This window comes from Apium graveolens, chromosome 6, assembly GCF_009905375.1.
Source record: "Apium graveolens cultivar Ventura chromosome 6, ASM990537v1, whole genome shotgun sequence".
Taxonomy (NCBI): domain Eukaryota; kingdom Viridiplantae; phylum Streptophyta; class Magnoliopsida; order Apiales; family Apiaceae; genus Apium; species Apium graveolens.
Genome location: NC_133652.1, coordinates 299,678,463 through 299,704,003, shown reverse-complemented (window position 1 = coordinate 299,704,003; position 25,541 = coordinate 299,678,463).

Here is a 25,541-nt window from a genome sequence, read left to right as displayed (position 1 = left end):
ACTTATTGAAATATTGTTAGAAGATATGGTGTTCAATTTTGTCTGACTTTCTTTGATACAGAATATGAGAACATGGCCAAAGGAACAAAATCTTACGCTTGTACGTCTTATTTCCATTGTTAAACAAATGAAAAATATGAAAGATCTTCGACCTATCTCTCTTGATAATGTTCTGATGCATATATTGTTTAAATTCAATAATGTCTAACAAATAGAGTACTTTTAATAAAGGGATGCTATCAACTGATAATGCAATGATTGCATTTGAAGTCATAGGGGAAACAGGTCCTGGCTGGGTTAAAATTTGATATTTTTGAGGCATAAGATAGGTTAGAATGAAGATTTATTAAACAAATGCTGCATAAATTTGGTTTCCACTCGGCGTAGATTTCTAGGATTATGAAATGTGTTAAAAAGTCTCATATAGTTTTGTACACAGTAGTGGAATTTTCGGTGATGTGCATCCGCAACGGTAACTTCGACATGGAGATCCAATCTCTCCCTACTTGTAAAAAATGGTGAGTACAAAATATAAGTGATATAAATGATAATTAAATAATTTTAATATAATTTTGTAAGCATTAATTATTTGTTGAAGACATATTCTCATTATAAAATCGTCGCAAATAAAGTTACAAACTTATAATTTTTTGCATAAATGATTACTTTGTATAATTATTAAAATATTTTTTTTTAAAAAAAATATTGACTAACTCTAATATAACCGGTAGATTCAAATTACAATAAAAAACTATAAAGTTAGTATGAAATTTAACTAGTCATTTTCTACCATTTGTTAGTTAAAAAAATGCTTAGTGGGCCCTTAATAGTCATTTGTTACCAAACTCCATAGAAATGATGAATTACTTAAAACCTTAGGCCAAACTTAGTAGAATAAACTCCCTCCCATAACCCATGTCATTTTGTTAGGAAATGAATAACACACAGAGGGGGGTGAATGTGGTTTACCGTTTTTAGGTTTTTCTTGAATGTTTTTGGTTGAACAAAGTAAATTCATTCTTGTAGTGAAATGTGTTCATGCAGAATTTAAGCTTGTAGAAAATAAAGAACATGGATCTTCAAATCTCACTTAATTTTATATTAAAATTAAGACTGGTTTGCTATAAAATTTCTAGGCTCTTTGTTGATAAAGAGCTTAGCTTGTTCTTGAGAGTGTTACAAGAAATTTGATCTAAATTGTTATAATTGACTAAAGGACCAGTGTTAACTTTATAACTTAGTTAATTGCTTGTTTACAAAGTGGATAATGAGACATGCTATTAGCTTTTCTAAACTGTCACTTGCCATTTCTATTTATAAAAAAGTAGATCTTCCATTTCTGGCTTAGCATATCTTTAGCATCCCGTATTCACTTTGATCTTCCTCTGTCAGTTTATCTTTACCATTGATTTTGCACATTCTTCAAGTTGCTTTTTGTAGACTTGTCAATCCTGCTGTTGGATTGTTTGTTGATTGTTTGTCTTGGATATGAAACTGATCTGCAATTTTGTACTTTGAGATTGTACCTCGAGATCTCGAGTTTAGGTCTATAGAACCCTTGACATCTCGATAAGTATATTGCCTTATCGAGATCTCTAGTACTCTATATTTAGTTTGGCTTGTAGAGGTCTTCAGTTCTCTACAAGTGATTTTAGTCTTGTCGAGATCTTCACTTTGACTTATCGATAACTCTTAGTTCTCTAGTGGCTTCTTGACTTGTCGATATCTTAGAGTTCTCTGGTCAATTTAACTTGTCGATATCTCAGAGCTTTCTAGTGATCTTTAACTTGTCGATATCTCTGAGTTCTCTAGTGAATTTTTACTTATCGATATCTCTGAGTTCTCTAGTGGAACTTGACTTATCGATAACTCAGAGTTCCCTAATGAATGTAGACTTGTCGATAACTCTGTGTTCTCTATTGAAGAAATGACTTGTCGATATCTCCAATCTTCATGTCTTCAATTTGGCTTGTCGATTTCTTTCTGAGTTCTCTAGTAGCTTTCATGACTTCTTAATAAGCCATTCTAGAGTTCTCAAATGACTTCTCTATAATATTAAATCTATGACTTGTAGAGATCTTGACTTAGAGTATTTTTCCCCAAACAGATTTATTAAACTCCAAGCTTCTTCAAATTTTTTTTGAGGCATGATCTTCTTGTTCTTCTTCCACATAGAATCCTTAGGTTTGATACTATTTTAGGAAAAAGACTCTAGTCTGCTCCTTTGCATTTTTACAGACTTTAAGTGTTGCAAGTACAAAATATAAATTAAGATAACAATAAAACTCACTTAGGGTTGACCAAATGTCTTAGTCTTGTTAAAGTACTGGCATCTATTTTACAACACATTTTAACTTTTTTCATGTAAAATTCATAATGTTACATATCTGTTTAAAATATTTATTTTTTGAATGAGAGTTTAATATTTATAATTTTATTCTAAAAAGAAATTTGAAAAGCAATTTGTGAACCTATCCTCTTTATTCATCTTAAAATAATAATGGAATTGTATTTTGGTACATATTTGACAAAATAATATCTTTTTGTACTAGTACGCCTTTTGTGCTTATCACTGTTAGCAAGAAAATACAAAGTCGGCTGTTTCAATTTTCTACTGACCTTGTGGAAAGACCCAAAATTTATTAGAAAACTTTTTTATTGAAAATTTTGAGTTAAAAAAGCATGTTTATAAATATAAGCATGGTTTACAATAATAAATTTTTATTACAATTGAAAATAATAAAAGTATTGATTATAATTACGTGAAAGTACATATGGTCAAGTCAAACAACTTATATGCTAGACACTATTTGCTGTATTTCTCATGGAATGTCTTCCCGATCTAGATTTTTCCCAATCAACCAGTGGATGAAATATGGTATATGTAGTTTTACCCACAATTTAGTGTCATTTTTACATTTTCAAATCAAATTGACTAATAATTAAATAAAAATCAACAATCATATTATCAATCACATTAATTCTTATGTTTAAATGAACAAAGAAATTAGTAAATATTTTTAAAAACCTTATCATTTTTCTTCTACGTATAAATTGTTTGTCAAAAATTTTTGTATCGTATCTTATACCTCTAGAAATTCAATTTGATTAAATATTGTTATGAAAACATTAATTTGTACATGAAACTTAATTTCTCATTATACGGACATGTTTTTTAGACTTAAATCTATTGTAATAGTAATTTTATCATTGTTAGTTACGGTTGTAGTTGTACATATATTATTATTAATTGAGGTAAGTATGTCATTTATATATAATCAAATTTAAAATTTTGGATAAAATGTAATTTTTAAGTTATGTTTTTTATACAATACTTATTACTTCATTTTTACAATGTCATTTTATTTACCATACAAAATAAATTAGACTAATACTTGTTTAGACTTGTACATCCACATCCAATTAATTTATATAATAAATGGAGCACACTATGTTGAATCAAAAATTTAAATTATATTGGGCCCACTCAAACCTATTATACACAATTGGGCCTCCAACATAGAGAAAATACAAAATGTAGGTAAAACCCTAATATAACCACAAGCGGCCGCCTTAAAATAAACTTGTACATGGCTATGAAATAGTGTTTTGGTATTATTTATATTTTCTGTGAATGAGTGTTTTGGTGCTCTAAGGTTAAACACATCTTCAAATGAATTGGTTCAAGTGGACAAGATTTGGAGATTATCATGAATTGATGTTGTTTAACAAGCTAAGGTAATAATTTATATTTTCCTATTTCTTCATTTCCCTTTCTAATGTTTTTTTGCAAAACTTTTGTTAAAAATAAAACATTGCAATAAGTATCCCATTTTTCTTGTATATATGGATGTGGATTGACATGAAATGCCATTTGTATTTGTTTTTAAATGACCTTGACATCAAGAATTATCCCTTTCAAGATTATATGTCAAAATTTAAGAAAAAGAATTTAGTTATATTTGTAATAACTTTTTTGTTCCTCATAAATAATCAAATACATGATATACTAAAAAAATGAAAATTAATAGATAAGAAGCCCACATATTATTTAGATTTCATCTTTATATTTGTTTTATTACACTATTAAATTTATTTTACGTTTATGTGTGAAAATTTTTTAGAGACATATGCAGAGGAATTATATTTTTCTTGCTATTTGCAAAAAGTTCCACAAACAATGAAGAAAGTGCTCAAAGTCCCTTCTGTTTCTCCTCTTCATCAATCTACTTGTGTCAGCTTTCTTTGATCTTTTTTAACTTTTACTATTCAAATATATTGCATAAATATAAATGTAGATAGTACAAGTGAAGCCCCATCACTATTTAACTTTATATTATGCATTGCTTACTGTTATGAATGTGGAATATGCAGGGATTACCTTTTGGTGAGGCAGTTATTTTTCCATGACGACTCTAGATGCTTACTAGTGTTGAAGGAGGGGTTTCTACTTGTCGTGGTCTCCATTCTAGTTTTCGTCCTACTCACGGAGGATTGTCACTCAATTTAGGTAAGGATGCTATATTTTTTTCTGCCTAACCCCGTTTTCAAGATTATATCTCTAAAACACTTATTTCACTTGATGCCCTTATTTTACTTGATGCCCACTTACTTATTCATTTATTCAGACGTGTCAACGACCATGATCCTTACTCCTGGGCCTGTAATTGATTTCGTGAGAGCCAATGAGGGTATACAGGATGCTCGTAGAATAGATTCGATTAAGGTAATTCATGAAAGGACACCTGAAAAACGTGCATTGTGCTTCTTTTTTTGTGTCTATTAAATTATGCTTTTACAAATCCAATAGGCCAAGAAAATGCTGAGAAATATGAGAGTCAAGGCCACACATAACAACCGAGAATTTAAGATAAAAGGGTTGAGTGAGAAGCCTTGCAATGAGCTATAGTAAGTTGTTTAATTTTTTTAATTCATGCTTTTCTAATGTTCAAAATGAAAAGGCCTGTTTGTGAATTGATTCTAACTTTGTTTGTTTCTGTTTGAAGTTTCACATTGAAAGAAAAACCTAGAGATATCGGTACCCGTGGTGAAGTCAAGCCTAAGGAGATTATAGTTTATGAATACTTTTGAAGACATCTGAATTTGGAACTTAGAAAATCGGGGTACTTTCTGTGCCTTGATGTTGGTAAACCCAGCAAACCTATTTATCTCCCACGGGAGGTGAGTAAACATGATTGAGATATTTTTGCATATTCTAGTTTCTTTATCTTCTAATTTTGTTTTTACTTGAAGCGATTGATTTTTTGCCTGTTATAATTTTTAGTTCTGTAGCCTGGTGTCCCTTCAGCGATATACAAAATCACTATCTGCTGTGCAAAGAGCCTCTTTAGTGGAAAAGTCCAGGCAGGGACCTCTGGAGAGGAAAGTAGTTCTTACTGATGTAAAATTTCTCTGGATATTTAAATTTTCAAGTTTTGGTTATTATTTCTCATTGTAGCTCTTTAGTTCATTTTTTTTAAAATATAATTTTTATACTTGATCAATGCACTTCCATTTTCAGTCTATGAAAAAGTATCCATATGACGAAGATCCTCTCTTATATGCTTGCGACATATCTATGGAGAAACAGCTTACCAAATTTGTTGGTCGTTTTGTTTCTCCTATATATAGTTATGGTTTTCCTTGAATCTAGTTGTAATATTGTTGGTGGTGGAATTGGTGGCGGTAAATTTACTAGTCCAATTGGTGGCACTAGTAGCCGTAATCTTAGTAGTGGAATTGGTGGTGGCATTGTTGGTGGTGAAGTTCCTGCTAACTTAAGCAGAGTCATTGGTGGTAACTTTAATAATGACAGTGGTAGCATTGATGGTATATTGGGTAGTCTTAGTAGTTGCATTGGTGGTAGCATGACTAGCCTCTTTAGTGGTTACATGGTGGTACTAGAGATGATAATATTAGTGAGATGATAATATTAGTAGTGGATTTGGTGGTATTGATGGTGACATTGGTCGTGGTGCTCTTATTAGTGCAATTGTTGGCATTGGAAGCATTAATTTTAGTAGGAGAATTAGTGGTGGTATTGTTGGTGTTGGTGTTGAAGTTCGTGCTAGTTTAAGCAGTTCCATTCATGGCCACTTTAATGATGGTATTACAGGTGGTATAATTGATGGTATATTGGTTAGTCTTAGTAGTTGCATTGGTGGTGGCATTGGTGGTAACATTGCTGGTAGCTTTAGTGTTGGCAAGGCTAGTTGCCATAGTTATAGCATTAGTGGTATATTGGTTAGTCTTAATAGTGGCAACCGTGGTAGCATTACTGGTAGCTTAAGTGGAAACATTGGTGATGGCATGGCTGCATTACTGGTAGCTTAAATGGAAACATTGATGATGGCATGGCTTGTAGCTTTAGTGGTAGCACTGGTTGTATGTACGGTAATATTCGGAGGTAGTGGTTTTAGTTATGGTCTTGATGCCAGTTCTATTGGCATATTAGCATCGCTAATGGTGAAAACCTTGATAGTGGTGGTATTGGTCGTAGTGCTTTAAATATGAATGGTGGCGCTGGTAACATTAACCCGCCTTACAGTATTGAGCAACTACCTTCACATCGACATCAATATCAACATTATCCTAATAATTCCTTGAAACTCCTGATGTGGCTATTTCTTTTGTTACTCTCAACTCTACTATCACTTTTACAGAGGCTGGAGATGTACTTCCCAAAAGCAGCTCACGTTCTCCCACAAGTTCAGAAAATTTACGCTTTTTAAGTGACCAGTGACCCTACAAATGTTTCATCTCTTACAAAATTGTATCATAAAATCAATATTTGGAGTGGTACCTCGATTAGATTACTAATTAGATTTTTGTTCATACTTTCACTATACAATTATGAAAAATATTACAATTCTCAAACCCACAAAAGCATACGTAGTACTCGACTGTTTGGCTGTTTCTATTTTTCGAATTTAATTTATGAACATTACAAATAGTTTTTAAGTAATGATCTAACATAAAAATGAATTGTGGTTAATGTCCATAGCATCAATGATAAATAGCACATATATTATTGACATGTATCATGTAATCACATGATATGTACATATATGTATGTATATATGTTGGTAACCTAGTAACTACATAAAACTACAGATGTCCATACAAATAAACTGTAATATACCATTTTATTTTATATATTATGCCGTCAAACAATTTTTTTTTCATTTCTCAATAATATTGTGTCCTCTTGAAAAATTATATTCAGCTAAGAATTGTATGCATGTATTTTATGAGAAAATAATATTGTGTAAAAAATAATGTTCTATTGAATAATTATGTTTTGACTTAGTATTCTATTAAAAATCATCTTCTTAATAAAATACTGTTGGTGTGTATAAAGGTATTGTTATGGAAAAAGTGGAAAAGTTGTAAATCATTTTAAAAACATAATATATTTTTTAAATATGTGTTTCTCATCCATATAAAAGAATAATTTTTCGAAATTTAAAAAACAATAAAAAGAAAAAAAATAAGGAAATGAGTTCCATAAGAAAAAGAACAAAAAAAAGTTCAATTAGTTCATAACATCGGGTTATTATTAAAAGTTACTAGTTTCTATAATCTTTCTCTAAAATTAGTTATTAACAAGTGGTTATTATTAAAACATCATAGGTTCTATGAACTTTAATCTATATATAGATGATTGATGAAGGTTCAACCATAACCCAATTTTAATGGTAACCTAGTAACTGGTCCACAATCATGAACGTTTGTTTTCTAACTCATCATTTTGTTGTTTAATTGATTCCCTAGTTATATAATGTTTTGTTTTTATTGTGAATTCCTTAGATTTAAAATTTTATATAGACATTATTACCTTTTATACACTTTGTTAAACTGCTATTGTATTGTCTTAGTTATCTAGTCTGTATTATAACTCTACTTTTCTTTATTTTTTAGTTAACTGATCAATTTTTTAAATAAGATACAATTATTAGTTTAACAAGATAATATCATTGAACAAAATAAAATATACTTGTGTAAATTATTTATTCTCCATTAATTTAGTTTGGAATTTCTCCCTAAAATTGAAAAAAGCACCAATGTAAAAAAAAGTTAAAATTTAAATACAAGCTCCAAAAAATATTACCTAACACATTAAACTTTAATAGTGGTATTAAAATTATATTGAACACATGTATAAATATTTTACACAAAAAACAACTACATAACAGAAAATAATATATAAACCTAAAACAAATGCTTAAAAATGTAAATTATATATTTATTTAGATTTTACTTTATTTCAAATACATTACATAATATAAACTGTATAAAATATAGAACATGAGAAATAGAGTATATAATAAATAGAAACACTTAAGGAAGTACATAATTCTAAGAATTATAGCACATATAAAAATATAGAAATTTTGAAAAAATATAGAATGGTTAAAAGTTTTTTAAAGTACTAAAAAGTATTGAAAATTCAAACTGTAAGAAATTTACCTTACACATTAAATTTGAGTAGTGGTATGTAATATTAAACGTACACTTAAAATTTTTTATTTCATTACAAAATATAAATAAGTTACACAAAACACAACTAGAATACACAAAATAATAAACAAAACCTGAATATAATGTTAAACAAAATTAAATCATATATTTAAAGAAATTTACTTTATTAAAATACAGAACATTATACAATTTATAAAATATAGAACATAAAAAATAAAGATAGAAAGAATTATAAAATACATAAGACAAACAAATTACATAACATGTAAAAATACTAAACATGTAAAAAAGTACACAATGGTTAAATTTTTTCTAAAGTATTAAAAAATATTTTGAAGATAATAATTAATGGAAAAAGTATCTATATTTACACAACAATGCATTTAACATAGAACAGGGTTTGTAGATGGAAAGAAATATATTGGAGGTAGAGATCCAAACAATTGTAGACTTGCCATGCATCCAGATAAGCCATACGGTCCACATCGTTGAACCCAAAATTTTTCAAGCTAATTGGAATATTGTCAGAAGTTTGTCCATTTTGTCAGACTTTCTTTGATACAAAACATGAGAACATGGGCCAAGGGAACTAAATCTTACCCTTGTACGTCTTATTTCTATGGTTAAACAAATGAAACATATGAAAGATCTTCGACATATCTCTCTTGATAATGTTTTGATGCGTATATTGCCTAAGAAGCTAGATAATAAGGTGAAACTATGTTTAAACTCGATAGTGTCTAAAAAACAGAGTGCTTTTAATGAACGGAGGCTATTAATTGATCATGTAATGATTGCATTTGAATTCATACGGAAAAAAGGTGTGGATGGGTTAAAAATTGATATTTTAAAGCATAAGATAGGTTGGAATAAAAATTTATTGAACAAATTTTGCATAAATTTGGTTTCCACTTGACCTGGATTTCTAGGATTATGACATGTGTTCAGAAAGTCTCGTACACTTTTGTACAGGTTAGTGGAATTTTTGGTTATGTGCATTCGCAATGGTGACTTCCTCATGGAGATCCAATCTCTCCCTACTTGTATATTCTATGCGCCAAAGTTTAAATCTATCATTAGAAAGTTAAAGGAAAAAGGTTTGCTTTATGGAGTTAAGTTTGCTAGAGGAGCTCCCAGTATCTCGAATATGTTATTTGTTGATGATTATTTTTTCTTTTTTCAAGCAACGAGTGCAGATGCAAGGAATATGAAGTGTATTTTATAGAGGTATGAGCGTTTTTATGGAAACGCGGTTAATTATGATAAGTCTATAGTGTTCTTTAGTCCTTATGCTTGTGTTGATAATTGAACACTCATATCTCACAGCCTGGGGGTTGAAGAAATTGATAAATGACGTAAATATCTTGAAATTTCGATGTAGTGGTGGTCTGAGAGTTAGGAGTTTGAGGAATTTCCATACAACTATACTTGCCAAGAAATATTGGCGAAACATTAATGGAATAACCAACATATAATTTGACTTCCTCTACTTCGGTGGTGGGCTCCGTAATTGGGCAAGATAGGTCAGCCCTGAGTTTCTCCTGGTCAATGTTTAACAATTTCTTATTTCCACTTGGTTTGGCTTCTGGATGCTTTCTTTTCCCACTAGTGTCATTCTCTTCATGATCTTGATCTTTATCAAAATTTTTAAGCATGATGATTATTGATGTCCCCTAGTCTCCTCTCATTTTCCCGACTCCCTTCTCGGGTTGGGTACTTCATCTTGAGATGGGCAATCGACTCAAAAGCTTGGAAGGCCAAAAAGAATGGTTGTCCTAGGAGTGTGTTATAGGGGATTTCAAATCTTATGATGTAGCTATTTTTAGCAGTATAGGACATTTTACTGATACTGGCAGGTAAAGTAATTATACACTACTAGAAAAAGTAGAATATACATCGCCTCTTAGACATCGGTTGCTTTTGGAGCCGATGTAAAAGGTGTTTTCTATATTGGTTTTAACCAACCGATGTCTTTTGTTATTATAAACATCGGTGTTTTAGCCTAATGGATGTTATAAATTTGTTTCAAAAAATTTAATCGGCGCGCCTTCCCCGTTTCCCTTTTTATCTAAATAATTAATTCCCTCCTTGTTTTCCCCCTTGTTTTTTGCTTTAGAAAAATTCCCCACTCATTTCACACAAGTCTTCCCCCTCTTTTTAAATAAAAACAATTAAAAATTAAAATCAAAAATAGAAAACATGAAACACAGATCTTAAAATTATAACCAAAAACTCTCCTCGTCTCTCACTCTAGTCGACCTCTAATCCAAGAACACCCACTCCTTTCTCTCTGTGCCCTCATCTCTTTCTCTGCTCTCATATCTCTCTATGCTCTCTCTCGTTATTGAAGTTTAAAGCTAAGTCGAAGTTTGAGGTTGGAGTTCAAGTTGGAGTTCAAGTTCAAGTCGGAGTTCAGGCTGGAGTTGAAATCGGAGTTTAGAGTTAAGTCTGAGTTTAAAGCTAAGTTGGAGGTTAAAACATGAATTTAGTAAGTTTTAAACCCTAATTTTAGAATATGGGGTTTCAATTTGAAACCCTAATTTTTTATTTTTTAATTGGTTCTAATTAAGCTAAGTTGTACTCTCTTTAATTGTATAATTATAAATTGTTGATATAGAAGTCATTAGTTATGGGATCCCCAAAATAAAAATTTCTGAAAGGCAGGTAAATATATACAAATGATATCATTTGGTTCGTAGGGAGAGGAAGAGGCTAAAGAAATGGCACAAAACTGGGATTACATATATATATATATATATATCAGACAAAGAAGTAAGAAGCCAAAAAATGGCGATGGCGATGGAGATGATGAGTAGTGTAATATACCCACAACAACCATCTATGTTACTTACAATTATATCAGCTATTTGTTGGGTGCCGAGGCATAAAACACAGCGGATAACGTAAATAAAACAAAAATTTTGAAACCCAAAATAGGATCTATGTATAATTATGGGCAGGTTATGGAGATAACGTATCATACCTTTCAAGAGCTTAGCTTTCATGAAATCAACGGAGATCCTAGCTATCACGCTTTGTGTCTACCTCTCAGAGAAACACCTCTATGGTATCCACACAAGCACCTCCAAGAACGTCTCACGAACTTGACTACGAAATGCATGTACTAGCCTCCTTCTTGACGACGAATAGCCTCTGCCTCTCTTTGCTGCTAGGGTTTTTCATAAAAACGTAGAAGCCTCTTTAACCTATCATTATGTATTTATAATGGCTGATTAAAAAGGCCCATAACAGCAAGCCCAACCCTAGTAGGTATTGGATTAAATAATAAAAATGAATTTTTATTATTTAATTAATAAATAAGTCATACTTAAATATTATGGGCAAAAACATTCCTTTTAATTCAAATTTATATTATCTCAATTAAGTGTTACTTAATTATAATAAAATTCGAATAATCATCAATTAATTTAAATCCATAATTTAAATTAACTATTCCATTAAGTGTTATATTTGTGTGACCGTATAGGCTATTATTTAATTGACAATAATTTTATTCTCTAATAAAATTATAAACAATGAGTGGTATCCAGTAATACATCATTGTTACCCAATTAAAAAATAATTAAATCGTGATTAGATAAAACCTTTTGTGATTAATGTTTTTCGTGTAATATAATCCCTTTAACCATACATATTATAGATTAAACTCGAGGCATGTATTTAGTCATCCTCTTCAACATTGAGTCCGGGTTTACTTGATCCATTAGTAGATTATCAAGAAAAATCATTATTTGAGCATGGCCATGCTTTTAATGTAGTCAAAGTATATGATTATAGGAGGGTTAAATCCTTTATCTATCATTCATATTTCTCATACGACTCATGATATACCCGATATCCACTTTTATCATCACCCGATTAAAAGTAACTTTTAATGTAGTCAAAGTATATTAATCCTCGTATAGAAATATAATGATTTCAAGTCAAAGGATCCTTACACCATTATCACTGTGAGTCTTTCTTATGACTTTATTAAACATAAAGAATCTCACTGTGGGTCTGTCCAGTACCATGTACTCTCACATGTACCTATGTATTGACTTTAGTATCCCCATACTTATAACCAATGATATGTGGTTATCTTGTCAAACAACATACTAGTCTATCTATGTATTATTATTGTCCTATATAATAATACTCGACTACGGACCTTTAAGAATATGATATATTATATAATCTCAAGTTCAAGTCATGTACTTAAACTATATAATGTGTATCATGATTCTAAGGACATTTATTATGCTAACAAAACATTGCAATAATTAAGGTCATAATAAATACATTTATTGAATGATCAACTGACATAAAGATTTAAAAGAATAATGTATTGCATCTAGGGCCCCTACACTAACACTATTGACACTACGCCATAAGTGCACATAGGCAACCCCTACTATACAGTTGCATAAGGCCCAAATGGTGTTGTATAAGGTAATAGGCAACACCAAGGTGGGGGTTGCCAATGTGGAAGTGGCCATAGACAGCTAATGAAACATTTTGTGCAACACCTTTTAGTATTGCATTATACTTATTTTGCAACAGTAGAGGAAAATATTGACAACAACAATTAGTGTTGCATAAGGCATGACAAGACACTAAACCAGGTCCTATGTGGCAAGTGACACATCGGATGCCAGGTCAGCAGCAATAACCATGTCAGCATGCCACGTCGGCATGCCACATCAGCATGTGTCCACCTGCCACATCAGCTGTGGGTCCCACTTTACCACGTCAGCAACGGGACCCATATTGCCACGTCATTTATGGGGCCCACTTTTTTTATGCAACACCATGTTAGTGCATATGCAACATCAATTTCATTAAATTGCAACAGTATATACAGCTTTATGAAACACCATTTTTAAAATTGCAACAGTATTATAATCAAGTGCAACACAATATAATGCAATATGCAACATCATATTCTGGAAAATGCAACACTGGCAAACATAAAATTTGGACATAACTGGTTTGTTTTTACATGATACCTGCCATAAGTGGCATCCAACAATACAGCCTTATCAGGCATCCAACAAAAATAGCTCTATCGGGCATCCATCATAAATAGCCCGCATCCAACAGGTTCTAAATATACGAAAGTGCCAAATTACATACACCCAATTATAAATTTAAAACACCAAAATTACATCAAATCTTTCATCAAACGAACAGAATTACCAAAGAACAAAGTCACTAAGAAGTTGCGCCTTGAGTGCCTTGAGTGACTAGAGTACCATTTTCTTCTTGATCACTGGAAACGGTGGCACATTCGTCTTCGAGATTGAATATCATACCAGGATTTGCTTCTCCCAATTTTTTCACCATCCAAGCCATGTTCTCCTGCAATTTCCTGTTGAACTTGGACTCCAATTCGCTCTCAAAGGCGCTTATCTTTTCAGTTAACTCTTGCACTTGCTGTGCAGTTGAGGCTTTAGTTGACATCGAGACCAACTTAGTACCGGTCCTTCCAAGTAGCCAGTTAGGTGCATGGGCCTTTCGATCAGAAGTAACTGCATTTGCTTCAGCCTCCTTTCCCTCTTCCATTAACTTCTGAATTTTTGCCTACAAAAATTGGTTAGTGCAGTAGCTAAATATGCCATTAATATAAACTGCCTCTATACAATAAAATAAACTTACAAGTTTCTCCTTCATTTATTCAGTATTTGACTTGTATTCCCAACCTTCTTCTCGCTTACGAGTGATTGAATATATTTGAGCATCGCTTGGATGCTCAAGATTCGGATTAGCCTTTTTATGTCAAAAATGTACAAAATTAGTCCTTTAAATGCATGAAAAATAGGGGTATTTAAATAATCAAATATACTAAGTTGATCAGCGCAAAATTGTGGTTTTTAAAGACTGATCGATCTCGATCAATACAGAGGGAGTAATATTCAGCATTACACAATTTAGACCAGAAAAAGACATAAAACTACGACTGTATAATCAAGACATAATCGTTTATCGAAAAAGACATAAAGTTGCAACCATACTGCAAAAACAGATTCAAAACCTAAGATACACAGGTACTTAGAGAAAAATGTGAAATAGAATGCCTGAAGAAATGTAATTACACAGCTTATTCAAATACAAATACTACAAACAAAAGTGGATGCCTGTTATGGTTTGGTGGTCTGATTGATACAAGAGGCTACTCAGAAAATGCATATAATTTATGTCAGGCTTGCTGCCTCTGAGTTAAGTGACTCATCTTTTTCCAAGCTATTATTTCTTATAATATCTTCAAATTTTCATACACTTGAGCAAGTTTACTTTCACCATGGTTATGATTTGTTATGCATCAAGAAATAAGGGTTCCACATAAAAGAAGCGAGTTCAGCTAATATTAATATAGGTCTTTGCAGCAATAACTTGTTATGTCAAATTCTGAATGCTTGTTCCATTCTTTTAGAACTAAGTTAAAACAGATGCATGCATAAGTAAATATCCTTGAGAGGACAGCATGCAGAAAACCTAATATCAGTCAAAATAGAAAGGAAACAAGATTTTTAAGTGTGGATGTAGGAGACATTTAACCTGGAAATATGTTTGTATTAACTATTTAGTACTCCTACTGTCATATAGATAAAAAAAACTTAACTTTAGACTAATCTTTGTTTCCCTAAACAAACAAAAATCTATTTAACAACCACACTTGAATAAAACAATCATACTTAAATAAAACAACCATCATGGTATAAATAATATATAAAAATTCTTACATAACACAAGCATTCTTAAAAGGACACGATAAAATATATTTACCTATTTACGATAACAAACAACCATAATGTAAATCATTGTGTTAAAAATAAACTTGCAAAATGAAAAAAAAATACCAATTTTTCAACAACTAGGGTAACAGGTTTACGACCCAACGTATGCGTCTCAACCAATGACTTACGATGCTCAGCATTTTCCCTAGCCAATTTCTTTAAAATTACAACAAAATACGCAGATCTGACTAGTTTTCATAAAATAAAAACAAGTACACAGATCATGCCAGTTTCTGTTAAGCAACTATTTAAGTAATTAAGGTTTTTCTATTTACTACCTGAACCACCTCATCCCCCCAGTACTTTCCAAGCATTACTAAGGGTAGTATAAATCCATTTCCTTCCTTCATCGGGAATAACATACTTGCCCTGTAATATATTAAGCATAAAAAGAATGACTATAATTTATTAATATAATGTAGAAATTTGGAAAGTGATTTAATCTATGTTATAGAGCATAGAAATCGCCAGAGTATACTCCCACAATTTCTGTTTCAATTGATCGGGAACAACGTGCCAATTGACATAAATCCGCGACACATTATCCCTTGCCAATGTTCCCAAGAAATTACTTAGCTCTGCTATATCTCCTTCTATATCCGAAATTGCTTGACCCTTTGCATTCAAAGAAATGACTACTTTCTCATTAGGGTTCCTTCCATGGACCCTAGTCATTTTTGTTGGTCCTCTACGTTTTCTAGGAGCACGTACTTAATATACCAGGTACAAAAAAATAAGGCATGATCAGTGAAACTGTATTACTAAACATAAAATGACAATTAACCAAAAAGACGAATACATGTTACCTTCCTAGACTTCCTCATCTGCATTCTGTTCCATTTCGAATTCAACAACGTTCTCATTCATCGGAGCTTCATCATTATTCATTTGACGGTCTCGTAATGCGAAGTAAGCAGCAACCGTACCAGGAGCTGGTCCATCATTGCTTGACTGTCTAAAAATCTTGGTGGATGTCGGTTTAATAGGTTGTGGACAATAAGCCCTTGTAGCTGCCCTCTCAGTTGCAGTGCCATATTTTCTAGGGGCTGCATTGCCTCGTGAACCAGTCTTTGGCCCAACATCAATTTTCTTTTGCTTAACAGATTCAATGTCCTGACATTTATGTTTAGAATTACTTAACCATACTTGGTATTAAAGTGAATTAAGCCAACAATAACCAAAAAACAATTAATCAAATAACGTATACCTCAGACAAATCATCACTTTCAACGTCCCCTTCATTTGCCAGAACATATTGTGAGTCATCTTCCTCAATAGTTGTCTCTTTCCCTATTTTACCTTTTGATTTACTACTCGACTCCACTGCATCTTTAAAAGTAGAAACTATCTGAGGCAAACCGAGTGATTTATAAACTTCATTATTTGCCCTCATTTTATCCAGTTTTAACTTTTAATACTCGCATAGTGGTGGAGGTGGTGGCAACTACAAGAAATTAGTATACAATTAAATAGATTATAAATTTAAATAGGTGAAAATCAGAAAAGGTGACTAATCCATCAAAAGCAATGGAAATAACTGAATAATACCATTTTATCAGCATCTCCTCTACATCGAGCGTTTTTCACTTTATCCATGTTTGTTTTGAGAAATATTGGGAGCGGTGATGGTGGTGATAACTGCAAGTGTAGATAAATAAATCTGAAAAATGCATGATTAATCGACTACTTTATCTGGATGGTAACAATGAGAAATTATATATTATATGATTATTAGTGAAAGTTACTGAATATTAGACAATAAAATGCATCATTCGCGATCATCTGAAAAATGATTGATTGAGCATCTTGCTGAATTAATATTTAAATTTCATTTGGACTTAATCAGAAACAATATACATTTAAATTAGGACATGCATGATTAACAAATGAGGTCGTTTGCACTTAATTAGAAACATTATACATTTAAATTTGAAAATGCATGATTAACAGATGAGGTCATTTGGACTTAATGAGAAATAATATACATTTAAAATAGAAAATGCATGATTAACTTCTTTCTCTCAATATATACAAATTGTATGCACATTACTCACTGCTATACACATAAAGCACCACCTTAATGAAAAAATAGCATCTTTGATTTTTAAAAATAAAAGCTAGCGCAAAATTAAAGCAACCCAACTAAAGATTAGCTTCAAGATTCTTGATTATCATATCAAACACTTTAAACAATAATAAAAACACAACCTTTATCAATTAGGGCTAAAATTTGTATTTAACACAATTTGTAACACAAAAGCTGTGTTTGGGTGAAATAATGGCTAAAATTTGTATTAACAGTTAATACAAAAAAAGAGGTGTAAATAATACCTTCTCAGCAACATCAATACGAGTATCTTCACTATCCCCTCTGCAACCAGCTTTTTTGAATTTTAAATACTCGGAGAGCGGCGGTGGTGGGGGTAACTACAAGTGTACAAAATAAATCACGAAAGCATATGTATACATTTAATTTTTTTTTTAAAAATAATCATTTAAATACCTTTTCAACAAGATCCTTATTTCCAGTATCTTCAGTATCCCCTGCACATGGTTCTAAGGCTAACTTCCTTCTCGCAGTTACTTTCTCATTTTTACTGACAGGTACATCTTGTCCACTTTTTTTTGTTAAAATGTCCTGCCAACCACCGACCTCGGACAACTTTTTATCCTTTTTCTTTTTTTGCTGCTGGAGTTGATGTGTGGTACCAAACTTACGCTTCAGCGGTTTCTGAGGGGAAGTTGTAACAATTATAAATAACGTACTTTAGAATTCAGTGTATAGATGATTATATGTGAATTAAACATTACATATATAAATACCTTCGATGAAGTTTTCCCTAGGCCGAGTGATCACATGAGGTTGCATTTGAGGAGCCGGCTCAATTTGTTTGTCAACAATGTTGTCGATGTAGAAGTTCACTAAATAACCAGGAGCACAATCTTCCACAAGAGCCATGACTTGCTTATCATTTGACAATAGCTGCGAACCACCTTTTTTTCCTTTGTTTGCGTAGATTCCTCCAATTTCAGTAAAATGGAGGTTATCTTTGACCAATTCCATAAGCACGGAATAAGAAAAGGATTCAACATCTAAGCCCATCACAATGAAATGTTTTTCACCAATATATGATGTCTTCTTAAGCTTTCCTTTATAATGCAACCTCACATTAACTGTTGTGTCGTCCATCCTGTTAAGAATAAATCATTAAAGTCAGTCATGTTTATAAAAATGATAATAGACAACTTAAATATTTAGAAAGTCAGTTAGAATAAAAACTTATATACTACACAACAACAACAATAATAAATATTTCCTAACTGATAAACTCAATAGAAATAGCTCATATTGCTGTGTGTAATGTGCAAACAATATTTTAGTTAAATATGTATCAGAAATTAAAACAAGAAGTGTCGATATTTTTATACAATCAAAAGAGTTTAGAATTAGTCATTGTATTTCACTGATTAGGGAGAACTATAACTTGTAATTGGGTTATTTACATACGTACGTATGCTTCTCATCATCACTAGAACCAACAACAGTTAAAACCGACCAAAGTGCTGAAACTAGCAGACTGTTCTACCAGTAATAGCAAGAAAAGTACTACATAGACACACAACAGATTTGATCAATATAATTACTTTTTATGCATAGTACACAATTTAGCATTATAATTACTTTTTAACAGATTCAGCAATAGCAACAGAACCTAGATTCCCAGAAAAATCAAGGAGTTTTTCATCATTTAAAAAGAATGATTAATATTTCAAACAATTAACAGTTAACCATTAAATCTGAAACATCAAACAGTTTCACGACATTTGATCAAATTACAAATAGATAGTGGAGAATACATTTTAATCTGGAAAATAAAACATGACTAAAATCGAGCAAAGTAATTCTCTATAAGAAACATGTTATGTGATCTAGGGAGACATAAATGGAATTTGTATTTGGGGGACATCATCTCTGAAGCAACTCTCGTCACCAACTTCAAATTCTAATCCTTGATCAATATCGATATCATCTAAAGTACTGGTTTTGATCTCTTCTTCAGTTGCATTCTCATTCTCAGCATCACACACGTCCCTCGACAACTTCTTAATAACATAATGAACCATTTTTTGAATTGGATCTTGAACATAAAAGACTTATTGCACTTGCGATGACAGAACATAAGGATCATTTTTGTGGCTTAACATATTAAAATTTACTTTAGTAAGACCATATTTATCCTTCTCCTCTTGGTACCAACAATATTTAAAAAGGACCACGTTAAAAACCCCCCAATAATCTAGTTCAAAAATTTCCTCGACTGATCCATAGTAGTTAACATTCCCAACTACTGGATTTTCCCTTTTGAATCTTTTCGAAGTTGCCTCACCATCCAATGAAACTCGATGCTCCCTAGAAAAATGAAGTTTACACAGTCTAGGAAAGGTAAACAGTGGTGACATAAAACTGAATAAAATAGGAAAATGACTTAAAAGCTTACCTAATCAGACTCTCTATTTCATTATTGACGAAGTTGAATAGAATGTATTGATGAGAAGCCTTCCAATCTGCATGTTTCAATTTAAAGACTTTTCCATCTTGATTCTTTTTTGTTCCAATATGATACTCCAAACTTGCATTTCTTGCAGAATGAGACATGGTATCTTCTGTTTCTCCTTCACCAGTCAAAAATTCTTGAACAGAATGTGACACATTCTTCTGCCAAATAACCTTCTGCAATTGAACCTTCCGGTTTACTTTTATTTCAAACATAAGATTTTAACTTTCCAAGGAACCGCTCAATAGGTCATTTAAATCGATTACTTTGCTCCATAGACCTCTGATGAATGTGCCCAGTTTGATCAACGGTAATGCAACCTCCGGCTTTAATGTTCTTCTCATGGCAAATTATAGCAAATAATGAAGAATGAAATGAGCATCGTGGCTCTTATAACCAACCACCTTTTTCTCACTTATGCTTATATACCGACTAATATTCGAAACATAACCGTATGGCAGTTTGGTATTCTTCTATATGGAGCAAAAGATTTCTTTCTCCTTTTTTTTCGTGTCGAATATTGCAGGTCTAATTTCATATGACTTTCCATCAGCAAATAAAACAGGATCAAGGGGCTTTCTTATATTTTGTTCTTGTAAATCAAAACGCGCTTCTAAATGATCCTTTGACTTGCCACTAATATTAAGTAGAGTACCTAATATTTTGTCACATATGTTTTATTCAATGTGCATGGGATCAAGGTTGTGTCGAAGTGGATTATGTCTCCAATATGATAAATAAAAAAAATGATTTCTTTTTTAAAGGAGATTCATTTTTAACCTTTTTCTTGCCCTTCCTGAAATAGTTTTCGTACCCCTGCAACAACTCTTCAATATCAGTTCGTGATAGAACTGGTGGAATCCGTCCCATTTCAATATCACCATTAAAGTTTTTTTTATCCACCCTCCACTTATGTGTAGGCTCAAGAAACTTCCTATGGTTCATGTAGCACATCTTTCTCTTATGTTTTAAATAACATGAAGAATTCTCATAATGGAAAACTGGACAACCTAGTTTTCCCTTCGTACTCCAGCCGGACAACATTGCATATCCGGGAAAATCGCTAATGGTCCATATCACGCGTGCACGCAACTTAAAATTCTGGTCAGTAAAGGCATCGTAAGTTTCAACGCCGACATCCCATAATTATTTTAACTCCGTAATCAAAGGTTGCATATACACGTCGATATTATTGTTTATTGAATCTGGACCCGATATTAGTGTTGAGAGTATTAAATTTTCTTGCTTCATGCACAACCAATGTGGAAGGTTATAATTTACCAACACAATTGGCCATGTGCTATGACTTAAATTCATTGTACAATACGGGCAGAATCCGTTTGCTGCTACACCTAAGTTCACATTTCGATGTTCCGAGGAAAAATCAGGATAGTGAGCATCCATCATTTTCCAAGCCTGGCCATCAGCCGGGTGTCTTAGTTTCCCATCCTTTTTACGTCTCACTGCATGCCATGTCATAATCTTCGAAAACTCTTTGCACATGAACATTGTTTGCAACCTTGGCTTTAGTGGAAAATACCTCATTATATTTGTCGGCACTTTGTGAATCAACTTCTCCAGCTCGTTATTAATACCACTACCTTTTTTCTCTTGTACAACCCACCTTGAAACTCCACAAGTATGATATTCATCTTTATCTTTATTTTCTGCCCAATATAACATGCAGCGACTTGGGCATGCGTGTATTTTCTCATAATGAAGACCTTAATCCTTAATGACATTCTTTGCAGCATTGAAGGACAAAGGCAGGTGGGCTTCAGGAAATGCTTCTTTCATTAGCTTAAGCAACTCCTCAAATACGGACTCACTAATTCCATGACCACACTTTAAATGATAGAGTATGATCATGAAACCTAATCGAGAAAAGTTAGTACATCCCGGGGATAATGGTTTTTTTCCTTCCTAACCCTTTTATAAAACTTTTGTGCCTCTGCATTTGGTCTTCCTTCACAATTTTCCCACTTTTTACCCATACACTTGAACATCTCTTCTAATTTATTCCCAAAATCCATCCCTGCTTCGTAATCCATGAAGTTAGTACTAAACTTTGGCTTCATTTGTGAAGTTTCATAAATCCATTTGACATGTTCTAGGGAAGGACCACTACAAACAAGATGGTCATTGATGACCTCTCTTGTATGCCATTTACGATCAATACAATTTTTGCAAGGGCACTTCATTTCGTTGCCCCTCACACAAACTCAGAAGGCATTATCTAAAAAATCAGTCACCTCTTGTCCGTATTCTATACTATATCTTGGTAGTCCTATCGAAACGTTACTCTCAGAGTCCATTACGAATGTCTAAACTTAGTTTGAACCTACCTTCACCAAGAAAAACTAGAGTAGATGTGACAATGAACTTAAGGTTTTATACTTGACTTACAGAGAGCCTGCGAATAACACAAGGTGTTCAAGAAGTAATATGTGGCATGCAGTAGTTAAGAAATAGTTGAACAAGATATATGGCGGTACAAGTAACAAGAGAGTGATGAAAGTAAATGGAGGTGCAACAGAGGCAATGAAGCCATTACTGTGAAACTATTATCAGTATGACCGGACTCCAATTCTCAAGGCAATGTACAGAGAAATGAAGGAATGCATTTATGTCGAGAAAGATGAAGGTGAGACCAAAGGAGTCTAATGGTTCATAAAGGAATTTTAGGTTGATGAGCATTATCATCCTAATGGCGAGTATATAATTCTACTATTATCACTGCATTTACTTCAGTAATTTTAGATTACTTGCAAGTCAATGCGGTACAATAAGATAAGAGTTATACAATAACTCGATGTAATGTAATTTTTCCTGTTGCTTCAACTTTCTCATTATAATCTTTAATGCTAGTGACATTAAATTGAATTCTAATGATGAACACAAGTGCATAGAAATATAAACAGAGCTTATCCGGGGAACTAAAAGTGAAAAGAAAGCTATTACATCCATTAACATTAAAAATAAAAATACATCAGAAAAATATAAACTTCATAGATTAAAGTACAACAGAAGAACATAAACTTTAAAGTGTTAACATTACAATCTAAAATCATCACTACTGTTATAAACTGAATAACATATGATCATGACATCTTTCTTTATCTATACTGTTGTAAAAAGAGAGAAGTGAGTGTAAATTAATACCAGAAGAAGCATAAGGCTAAAATTGTTCCTAAATAAAACATGAAATCAAATGAAAATAGTACATACATCACCAGCAATGTACAGTCCAAAACAGATCAAGTTGATTACTTAAATAGATCCACAAAATCATATCAAAACAACAACGCACACAAATACGCAGAGCTAGGATTTGAGTATAACCTGATGAGATTCTTCTAAATAATACAAAGCGCTTTAATCGCAGCACCAATCAAGCTACTTCCAGTGATATAAATCCCCCTATCAAACACATAATACAACATCAGTAACATTCAAAATTAAATTAAACTAAATTACAGTTATACATACATTATTACACAATCCTAAAACACAGAGAAAAGAAACCCTAAATTATAAGTTTGAAACACAGGAAATTATAAACCCCAAATCAAAAGCCCTAAAAATACTAAAGCCCTACATCAAAATACTAAAGTCCCAAATCAAAAGCCCTAAAAATAAACCTTAAATTGAAATACTAAAACCCCAAATCAAAATCCCTAAAAATAAACCCTAAATCGAAAAAATTTAAAAATATCTGCAAAATTACCTGCAAAATCTACCATATAAAGCCCCCAAAGTATCTGCAAGTTGAAAACGAAGCTTAGATTTAGAAAACGTTGCCCAGATTTAGAAAACGAAGCTCAGATTTAGAAAAAATGTTGCCCACACTTACCAATTAAAAGAGTTTAAAGAGTGAGAAGGAGAGAGTGAATATCAGCCTTCGAATATCAGCTCAGATATTTGACCGCCCAAACATCACCTTATATTTAGAGAGAAAGAGTGAGAAGTAGAGAGTGAGAAAGAGTGAGAAGGAGAGAAGGAAAGTAAACTGTGAGAAACGAAAGTGAGTGAATTTTGTTAAGGGGTAAAATAGCCGCCCAATTTTTTGGCCTGGGAAAGTGTGCAGATCTGTGTCTCAACATCATTTAATTATTTTTTCAGTATTTTATTGAATATTTACAATTTTAAATATTATAAAAAAAATTATAACTAATGTCAAATATATATCAAATTAACACGACAATGATAAAATTAATCGGAACAATACAAAAAAATTTGTATAATTAAATTGTCTAACAAGAATTTTTAAAAAAATAGAAATCATTCGGGACAATACTCTACAAGGAACCCGTCTTGACCGTAATTTGACTATTATAAACACACACGATATAAAATCTACAAATTTTTAAAAAAATTACACACCTCTAAAATTAGTAGGTAATATCATCTGTACGGTTTAATCGTTGAACAAGAATTTTAAAAAAATAGAATCACCGCTCGGGACAAGACTTGGTTATAGGAACCCGTGTTGACCGTAATTTGACTATTATAAAAACACACACTATAAAATTTAAAGTTTTTTAAAAACAATTACACATTTTTAAAATTAGTAGGTATCATCATCCGTACGGTTGGATCATTGAACAAGAATTTAAAAAAAATAGAATAATCACTCGGGACAATACTGGTAACAGGAAATAATGTTGACCGTAATTTGACTATTAAAAAAACACGAGATATAAAATCTAAATTTTTTTAAAAAAAATATAAACATCTCTAAAATTAGAAGGTAACATCATCCGTACGGTTGGATCGTTGAACAAGAATTTTAAAAAAATATAATCACCACTCGGGACAAGTCTTGGTTATATGAACCCGTGTTGACCGTAATTTGACTATTATAAAAATATACGATATAAAATCTATTTTTTTAAAAAACATTTAGACATCTCTAAAATTAGTAGGTATCATCATCCATACCGTTGGATCGTTTAACAAAAATTTCAAAAAAATAGAATTACCACTTGGAACAATACTACGTAATGTGAACCCGTATGCACTGGGGTTTGACTATTAAAAAAGCACGTGATATAAAATTTATTTTTTTTAAAAAAATTACACATCTCTAAAACTAGTTGCAAATAATATTCGTAAGGTTGGATCAATTAAAAATTATTTATAAAAAATTAGAACATGAATATAACAAATAAATTTTAAGAATACTACAATAACTAAGGCAACACTAAATAACCTAGTGCAACACCAGAAAGCAAATGCAACGTCAGAAGTGCCACGTCAGCTGCCATGTCAGCTGCCACGTCAGTAAGTGGGCCCCACTGTGTGCCACGTCAGCATGCTACGTCAGTATTTTGGGCCCCACATGTGGGACCCACTGATACCAGGTCAGCATGCTGACGGGCCCGTCAGCATGCCACGTCATTAGTGGGTCCCACATGTGGGGACCAAAATGCCGACGTGGCATGATACGTGAACATGCCACGTCAGCACCCCTGGGTCCCAGCATGCCACCTCAGATTTATTTTCCATGTCAGCATTTATTAAATAAAAAAAATATTTAATGCAACGCTATGGCCTCTACTGTTGCATGCTCAGCAACACTAACACTTATTAGCAATGGTAGATTCAATGTACTGCAACACAGTTATTAGCAACGGTAGATTCAATGTACTGCAACGCTTTCACCACTATATTGCAATAAACTGAAAATTTTGTACATAATGCAACG